Raw genomic sequence first — 8,913 nt, forward strand, 5'->3', positions numbered from 1 at the left:
TACTAAGTGTTGATATACATTCGTAGATGACCATGTTGGGGTTACACCTGCAACATATATGCAGGTGGAGGCTAGAAGTCAATGTCCAGTGCCTTCCTCAATGATTTTTCCCTTTATTTTTTGAGACAGGGTCTCTCGCTGAATCTGAAGCTCACAAGTTTGGCTAGACTGGCCAGTGAGCTCTGGGGATCCACTTTTCTCGGTCTCATCCTCCACAATGCTGGAGTTACAGCCCCATGCCTGGCTCTCTTACCTGGGTGCTGGGGATTGAACTCGGCTCCTCATGCTTGTGCTGCAAGCCTTTCACCAGCTGAGCTGTCTTCCCAGCCTGTGTCTGTATTTTATTCATTGTATACTAGGACTGACATGGGTAGGAGTGCCTCACAATGTAGCACAGTCTTACAAAAATAATCCCTGAGTGTGCTCTTTCTCCACAACGCCTGAGGCAGCCAGAGGGGGGAAGGTTTACTGTGGCTCATGGTGTAGGACAATTCAGTCCATGGCTGACCTTGTAGCTTTGGGCCTCTGGTTGTACAAGAGTCTGTGGTGGAGTTGCACACATTCTAGAATCGAGCAGAGGAGCAGGCTGGGCCTCGGAGTCCCCTTCCATGTGCATATACCTAATGCTAACTTCCTCCAACAGTCTCCACCTTTTGTTTGATTGTTGTTTTGTTGCTGTTTTTTCAAGGGCGGGGTTTCTCTATGCAGCCCTCGCTGTTCTGGAACTGGCTATATAGATAGACTAGGCTGGCCTCGAACTCACGGGGATCAGCCTGCCTCTGCGTCCTGTGTACTAGGGTTAAAGATGTGCCACATTACTGTCCAGCAATGCCTCACTTCTTTTTTTTGTTGTTGTTTTGTTTTGTTTTGTTTTTCAAGACAGGGTTTCTCTGTGTAGCCCTGGCTGTCCTGGAACTCACTCTGTAGACCAGGCTGGCCTCGAACTCAGAAATCCTCCTCCCTCTGCCTCCCAAGTGCTGGGATTAAAGGCGTGCGCCACCACCACCCGGCTAATGCCTCACTTCTTAAAGAGTTCCACTGTCTCCAAATACTGCCTCGGCCTGAGGCATGTGGCCTCTAGGGGGCATTTTCAGATCTAAACTATAGCAGTCAAGGTGGAGAATTTTACATCTGATATAAAACTAGGTCTGATCACAGACTTCATACTCCAGAAGCTAAATAATAAAACCACACTAAAAGCCAGATTTCCAAATCCTTAAAAAGAATGATATACTCATATTAATACCAGATGAGCATGTATTAATTTTATGAAATCTGGCTGTTTCTTGGCTTTTAGCTAAGATAACATGCAGTAAAACATTTTATGAAACCTTAAAGAGGGAACGAAGGGATGTTACAAGTTGTTCAAGGGAGAAGGCAAATGACACACACAGAAGTACTGGAATATATCTGTAAACAGACCAAGGCTAGCTTCCTCTGAAGCACGGGAAGGAAAGAGATGAACAGGGCTCTGTTCCCCCTCTAAACTCCATAATTCCTCTGCTTTGCATTCAGCTATCTACAAGGCAGTCGTGTTCAGTAAGTCTCCTCAGAACTTCAGGAACCCGAAGCTATTATGTATAGACTGAACAGTGCTGAGGTCACTGAAGCAATTCTCCCCACACCCTGTGCTGAAAGCTCAAAGAAATGTGTGGGTCGTAAGTAAACAAATCTGGACCTGGTTGTGCAGGCCGGCAGTCCCAGCTACTCGGGGTAGGCATAGGTTCAAAGCCTGCCAATGCGATGGTAAGCCTGACATCCCAAGACATGGCAGAAGGAAAAAAACTGGCTCCTGCAAGTTTGTCCTCTGACCTCCACACGTGCTTGCACTCATACACAATAAACATATTTTAAGATATACTTTAAATGAGGCCTAGGGCACTTTTCTAACAAGTTTGAGGGCCGAGAGTCAATTCCCAGAACTGAAAACAGAAAAGTTTGAGGTTCCCTTTCAGCCTGTTATCATATTCCTCTGTCAAAATTTTAGCAACCATAAAATTCCAAACTAGAAGATTGCCTGACAACAGAGCAAACCCAGTGTACGAACACCAGAGGACCCACTTTCAATTCCCAGCACCCACATGACCACTAACAAACATCCGTAACTCCAGTTCCAAGGATCTGATGCCCTCTTCCGGTCTCCGGGGACAATGTGCACATGGGGTGCACAGATATAAATGCAAGCAATATACCCATGAAAATAAAACTAAAATGTATTACTCTTTTAAAAACAGAAAGAAAAAGAAAAAGAAAGAGAACAATGTAGCAGTAGGTGGCAGCAGAACTCTACTCCTGAAGAATATAGCCTTCCAAAAAAAGGAAGAAAAAAAAAGTGTGAAATAGGATTAACCAGGGGCCCTGTATCTTTAAATGCTCCATACATTTTCCTGAGATTGTACCTAAGAAGTTGTACTGGACTCATTTTTCTGGGAAGCAAGTCCTTAATTTTTGCTTTATACCCAGTAAAAGCTATGAGGCATTTTCTCCAAGCGTTGGAGAGCTTTATTGCAATCATATCCACCAATTGGTTGCTAGCTAGCTTCAAGATAGAAATACTTGGGGAGTTACCAGATCATAGCATACACTGACATTTCTGAAAGTCAATTAAGAGTTAAATTTTGGCCGTTTCACGGAATTCAACCTATACATACCATACAGATTCATGGTCACCCCCAATCCCTATTTTATCACAGCTGATGGTGGGTTCACACTTAAGTTCAACTGCTTTGTACAAGTTGTTTAGGAAAATGGACTATCTGGCTTTAGTCCATCCAGAGGTCCCAGTGTTGGGCTGCAGTTATCTTTGTCCCCTCAGAACGAGAACCAATGTGACATCAGCATCCTTGCCCATCCAGTTCACTGTGGCTTTCTCAAGGTATTTGAGCAAAGGGCCTACCCCCCACCAGGTGCTCGTTCATGAAAATGCCTATTAAGGGCTGAGGGTATAGCTTAGTGATTAAGTGCTAGCCTAGCATGTACAGGGCTCTGGATTCTGTCACCAGCACTTAAGAAAAAAAGAGAAGGAAGAGGAGGATGGAGGAGGTGAGAGAGTAGAAGAGAAGAAAGAGGAGTGTGAAGAAGAAGCTGCCTCCACTACTGAGACCACCTATGGCTAAACCTGTAACCAACACGCTGCATTAGGCTCCAAGAGGGGTGGGCAAAGGAATCTTCATTCTAAGGATGCTCGCAGGCACCTGCAGCCAGAGTAGGTAATCACTAGCAATGGGAGGAGGGGTGAGTGCATGTACATCAGCATCAAATGGGACTGTTAAAAGCAGGACTCTCATACCAGTGTAGAAACTGGAGCGTGTCAAAGGCTGTGCTCTGTTCATTAATTTATGAATGAACCATAAGGCAAAGCTGATTCAATGAGCGCTTGGCTAGAGAGGCTTATAGAACCCAGCAGGAGAAGCATGCTCAAAACAAATGAGAATTCCAAAGTGAGATTACCTGGTTATACGGGAGGATGGCAATGTCCCTGGGGAGTGTGGGGGAGGGGGAATACTATGGAATTTGACCCAAACTCACACACAACTTCAGTGTCTAGGCTCTAACAGAAACTAGAGAATCTAATACATGAAATCCTAGAAAACCTAATAATTCTTCAGAAGGTCTGTTAAACATGAGAAGAAGAGGCTATTTGAATTTAGCCTTATTTTTTAGTTTCAATTATTCTGTTTGAGAGTTTGTTTGTTTGTTTTGTTGTTGTTGGAGACAGTTTCTCTGTGTAGCTCTTGTTGCTCTGGAATTCACTATGTTGATCAGACTGACCTCAAACTCAGAGATCCACTTGCCTCTGCCTGCTGAGTGCTGGGATTAAAGTTATGTGCCGCCCTTGCCTGGTCGTGTGTGTGTGTGTGTGTGTGTGTGTGTGTGTGTGTGTAGACAGCAAACTGTGAAATGGACTCCATCACACCTCTGGATTAGAATTCAGGTTGGAGCAGTTCTATTCAAGATCAAGAACCAATGGAGGAGGTACTGAGGGAGATCCAGTTTATGTCTGACCAAGGAGGTCTCCTTGGATTTTTGGGAACTCGGCAGTCACTTCTTCCTACTATTTAACTAAGAGACTTCTTATCTTTTCCTTCAAAACTCGTCATTTCTTTTTAAATTTATTTTATTTTTTTAAGCTCGTCATTCTTAACAGCTTCTCTTAGAAGTTTATCATAAAAGCTCAGTAAGCTTCCACATCCTGTTCTTTACACTTAATTGAAAAATTCAAATACGTTGTTTAAACATCAAAACCATCCCCTGCTTTCTGTGACACAATATCCACCTCAGGAGTTAAACTATCAACATCAAGAAATATGAGGGAGAAAGGCTAGAAGTCCCAACTCTATAGTCTCACTCTGTGTATCAGATGGACGGGTGGTGTATGTGCAGGTGCATGTGTGAGGAAGTCAGAAAGCGTCCTCAGAGGTCATTCCTCCTCGGAGGTCATCCTCCTCGGAGGTCATTCCTCAGGCATCATCTACCTTGGTTTGGGACAGGGTCTCTTACCAGCCTGAAATTCATCAAGTGGACTAGACTGGCAGGCCAGGGAGCTCCGGGGATCCTCCTGCCTCAGCCTGCGCAGGGCTCAGCTTGCAAGTGCCACCAAGCATACAGATGAAGCATTCCCTGCCCCGCTTAGGCTGTGTTGTAACCTTTTGATTCTGGAGTGGGGAGTTTAGAAATGAAATATCTGCCTGGAATAAATGCTGTAGTTTAGCAGCTTCCGTATTTCAGTTCCTTCTTATTTCAAATAAGGTCAACATGGAGTGATATCTTTTGTAAAGCGGATTTCCAGCATGCCCTTTGCTTCTTCTATGGCTGTTTTCCTCTCTTTAAAAATAAGGCTTTGTCTCTGTCTTGTCATTGAATTGTCTTAATAAGTTTTATTTTGGGGTCGAGTTGAGCTCTGTGCCTCATGCATGCTGAGCTTGTACCCTACCACTGACTGACCTATGCTCCCAACTTCCTAAACTAACTGTGAAGTGAGTTAATAAACTCATTTCACAGAACAAATTTATCATTCATTCATTTATTTTTGTAATAGCATCTCATTTAGTGACTTTTAAGATTTGAAAACAAATCGTTGGACTTAAAATAATTTTATTAATGTATGTTTTATATTCATATATTTCTCCAATGTCCAGGTGTCTCTATGCCAACAATCATAACAGTGTCATTCACAAGTACAAAAGGGGTTTTAAAAAATCCAAACCCCCACACTGGATGCATAGAACATTATGCATGCAATGAAATATTCTTCAGCCTTAAAGATGAAGAATTTTTTTTTAATCTGAAGTATGGAGGGATATTAAAGGCGTGCTAAGTAAAATGAGCCAGTCACAGAAGGATGAGAACTGCAGGGTCCTACATACAGGAATCATGTAGAATCACAACCGAAAGTAGAAGAATCCTACCCACTATGAGGAGGGGCAACCAGAGTTGGTGCAGCATGAATAGGGAGAGTCAGATGGGAAGTTCTGGCGTGTTCTGGAAGTGGGTGTCTGGAGATTCATGACAGTGTGATTTGCTCATGCCACAGAACTATGTGATTAAAACTAGTTAAACTGGAGTCAGACACAATGGCGTATGTCTGTCATCCCAGCACCCAGAAGGATGAGGAAGAAAACTCATGTGAGCCAAGCTTGAGCCACACAATGAGCCCCAAGTCAGCCTGGCTGCATAGTATGTGTACCAATTGTTTCATAACACTGCTTGAATACACACGTGTGGCATGTGTGTGTGTGTGTGCGTGCGCGCATACTTTTTCATTTCTCTTAAGTGGCAACCTAGAAATAAAATTGCCATATAATAAAATTTTCATATAATAACTCTTAAGTTTAAACTTCTGAGAAACTGCCAAACTTTAAAAAGTAACTATATCATTTTACACTTTGGCCAAAGCTGGACAAGGGTTCCCATTTGCTCACATCCTTGCCAACACTTGCTACTGTCTGTCTTATGTGCTGTAGCCATATGTTCTAGTAAGCATGAAGTGGTGTCTCGTGGTTTAAAATTCACATTTCACCCATACCCAGTAAAGTCAATCTTCATTTCACAAATGGTTGTCAGCCATTCACATGTCTTCTTGGATGAGCTTTTAATTTACAACTGCTTTTGACCCATTGAATTTATGGTCTAATTTCTAAGAACTCTTTGTAAAACTTGTAGCAAGTCTTTGCGTGGTACTGGTTTGGGTTTTGGTGTGTGTGTGTGTGTGTGTGTGTGTGTGTGTGTGTGTTGGTTTTTGTTTTTTCTGAAGACAGGGTTTCTCTGTATAGCACTGGCTGACCTAAAATTCCTATAGACTAGGCTGGCCTCTGTCTGTCCCTGCCTCTGCCTCCCAAGTGCTAGGATTAAAGATGTGTGTACACCACCACCACAAGGCTGCCTTGCACATTTGGGTTTTTTGTTGTTGTTGTTGGGTTTTTGTTTTTAAGGATTTATTTATTTAGTTTACAGTATTCTCCATACATGTATGCCTGTATGCCAGAAAAGGGCATCAGATCTCATTATAGATGGTAGTGAGCCACCATGTGGTTGTTGGGAATTGAACTCAGGACCTTTGGAAGAAGAGCAGCCAGTGCTCTTAACCTCTGAGCCATCTCTCCAACCCTGCCTCGCACATTTGTAAAAACAATACTGCAAGAGAAAACAATTCACTATAAATACAAAGATTTCTCATCTTTTGGTTCTGTTCCATTGGCCTACATGTCTTTACAGGAGTAGCATATTGTTTTGATACTAGGACTATAAGCCTAGAAATTCAGACAAAGCCTGATTTGAATTGTGTCTTGTCTATACCTTTGTCTAGCTATGTAATGCCAGGAATTGGAGCTTTAATTGCTTCATCTAGTAAGACTGAGATACCAAAATTTACTTTATAAAATTACTCAGAGGACCCATACAAAACAACTAATGCATAGTACTTACAATGGTCCTTGACCTATAGCTGACTAATAAACACTAATTTCTCGTATTATGATTCATATCTTCCTTTTGAATTGTCATTATGAAATTTGCATTCTTCTAATTGACAACAAGTTTCTTGTGATAAGTGTTATTTTCCCATGCTATAAATTTTTCCATCAATTTGCTACCAGTCTGTTTCTGAGTATTTAAAGTATGTCTCTTGCTGGACATGATGGCACACACTTTTAGTTCCAGCAGTCAAGTTGCAAAGGCAGAGGTAAGTTTGAGGTCAGCCTGGCCTATAGTGAGCTCCAGGACAGCCAAAGCTGCATAGTAAAACTCTGTCCCAAAATCAGTAAATAGACAAATAATTAATTGTGTATCTCTACAAATAACATGTTATTATTTCACTCTCCTCTGACCATTTTTTGGTTTTTTCATCGACTTATTTATTCCATTTATATTTAGTGTAATATTAATGTAGCTATGTTTAGCTCCAGAATCTTGTTTTGAACAAGATATTTATCTTAGAATGAGACTCAATCCAGTGCTGATAATGTGTTCCAAAGCCCCAACCTTGGAAAGGCCTGAACTTCCTCAGTAGTTCATAGGAACTGGAATAAGTTCATCTGCAATCATGGTAGCTGCTGTTTCCCTTCATCTAGATCTGGTAGTTTGGGGTACACTGCTATCTTCCCAGAGCTATGATAAAATACCGGAGATGAAAGAACAAGTTTGTCTTGGCTAGTAAGTAGTTTAGATACTTCAGGACGCAGTACTTGCCCTTATCATTTTTGGATCATGTGGTGTGTACTACACCATGGTGTAGTAATATGATGGGAACAAAGTTTCTCATTAATGGTGGCTTGGAAACAAAAGGAAAGACCAAAGAGGCTGGAGTCCAGTTTCCCATTCAAGGGCATAACCCCCAGTGATCCAACTTCCTTCTGTTAGATCTCACTTACTAGTGGTCCCCCGGCTCTGAATAGATCTTTGAGCAAGTCAACATTCAGCCTATGGGAGACACTTGGCACATTATCCATAACATGCCCTACAATTCAGGGGAGACCTTGTCCATGGATTTTACTCATCCATCTCCATCACTTTCGCTGCAGCTTCTCCCCAGTGCTACTTCCTGCTGTCACCCCATAAGTTTGTTGGGGGTAGGGGTAGGGTTCATCTCCAGGCTGAGTTCATCTCACATTTGCTTTCACGGAGTGACCAGACCTGCTCAGATCCCACCTGTACTGATTTCTTCAAACATTTGCTTTATGTATATATTTTTTCATTGCTAGTTTTCTCATTATTTGGCAAGGAAGTTAATGAGCTAATGAGAGGATAGAAGCCTTTCTCTCAGGCAAAGACCCAAAAGCCTTATGCTGTTTCATTTATTGAGCCTATCTCAAGATTGCTCAAGTAGGTAGGAAGATTTTTTTCTTGCCAAACAAGTAGACTGGATCCTACATCAGTCTTCGGAAAAGGAAACAATGTTATGGGCAACAACAGAACTATCTGAGATATTCAAGTGGTATCTAATCAAATTTTGGCATTTGCTAAGAGTGACATGGTTTTGAGACTATGAAAAAAATTAGGAATTTGAGGTCTAATCAGAGTAGAGATCAACTGAAGAAGGTATTTACATTGCTTCAGAATTCTTTTCAAAGGTCAGTAGACTGAACTCAGAGAAGCCAAACAAATTAAAAACCTTCCTAATGAGTGACTTGTGAGAAAGGCATTCTGAAGACTTACACTCCACAGAACAAGGCCTACAGGAATATTTCTAAACTATGAAGCCAACAATTAAGAGGCCATAAATAGTTTCTTAGTTTTCTGTTGTTTCTTAGGAGCAGATGGAAGTCACCTGTGCTTCAAGAATGTCACCTGTGATTCAAGAATGCTGAAGAACACTTACCAAGATTACTTCATATTATAGCAGGGTCCTTAGGTAGAGTGAGTGTCTCTCCTCTCTCTCTCTCTCTCTCTCTCTCTCTCTCTCTCTCTCTCTCTCTC

The sequence above is a fragment of the Grammomys surdaster genome, unplaced genomic scaffold, assembly GCF_004785775.1.
Source record: "Grammomys surdaster isolate TR1022 unplaced genomic scaffold, NIH_TR_1.0 170, whole genome shotgun sequence".
NCBI lineage: Eukaryota > Metazoa > Chordata > Mammalia > Rodentia > Muridae > Grammomys > Grammomys surdaster.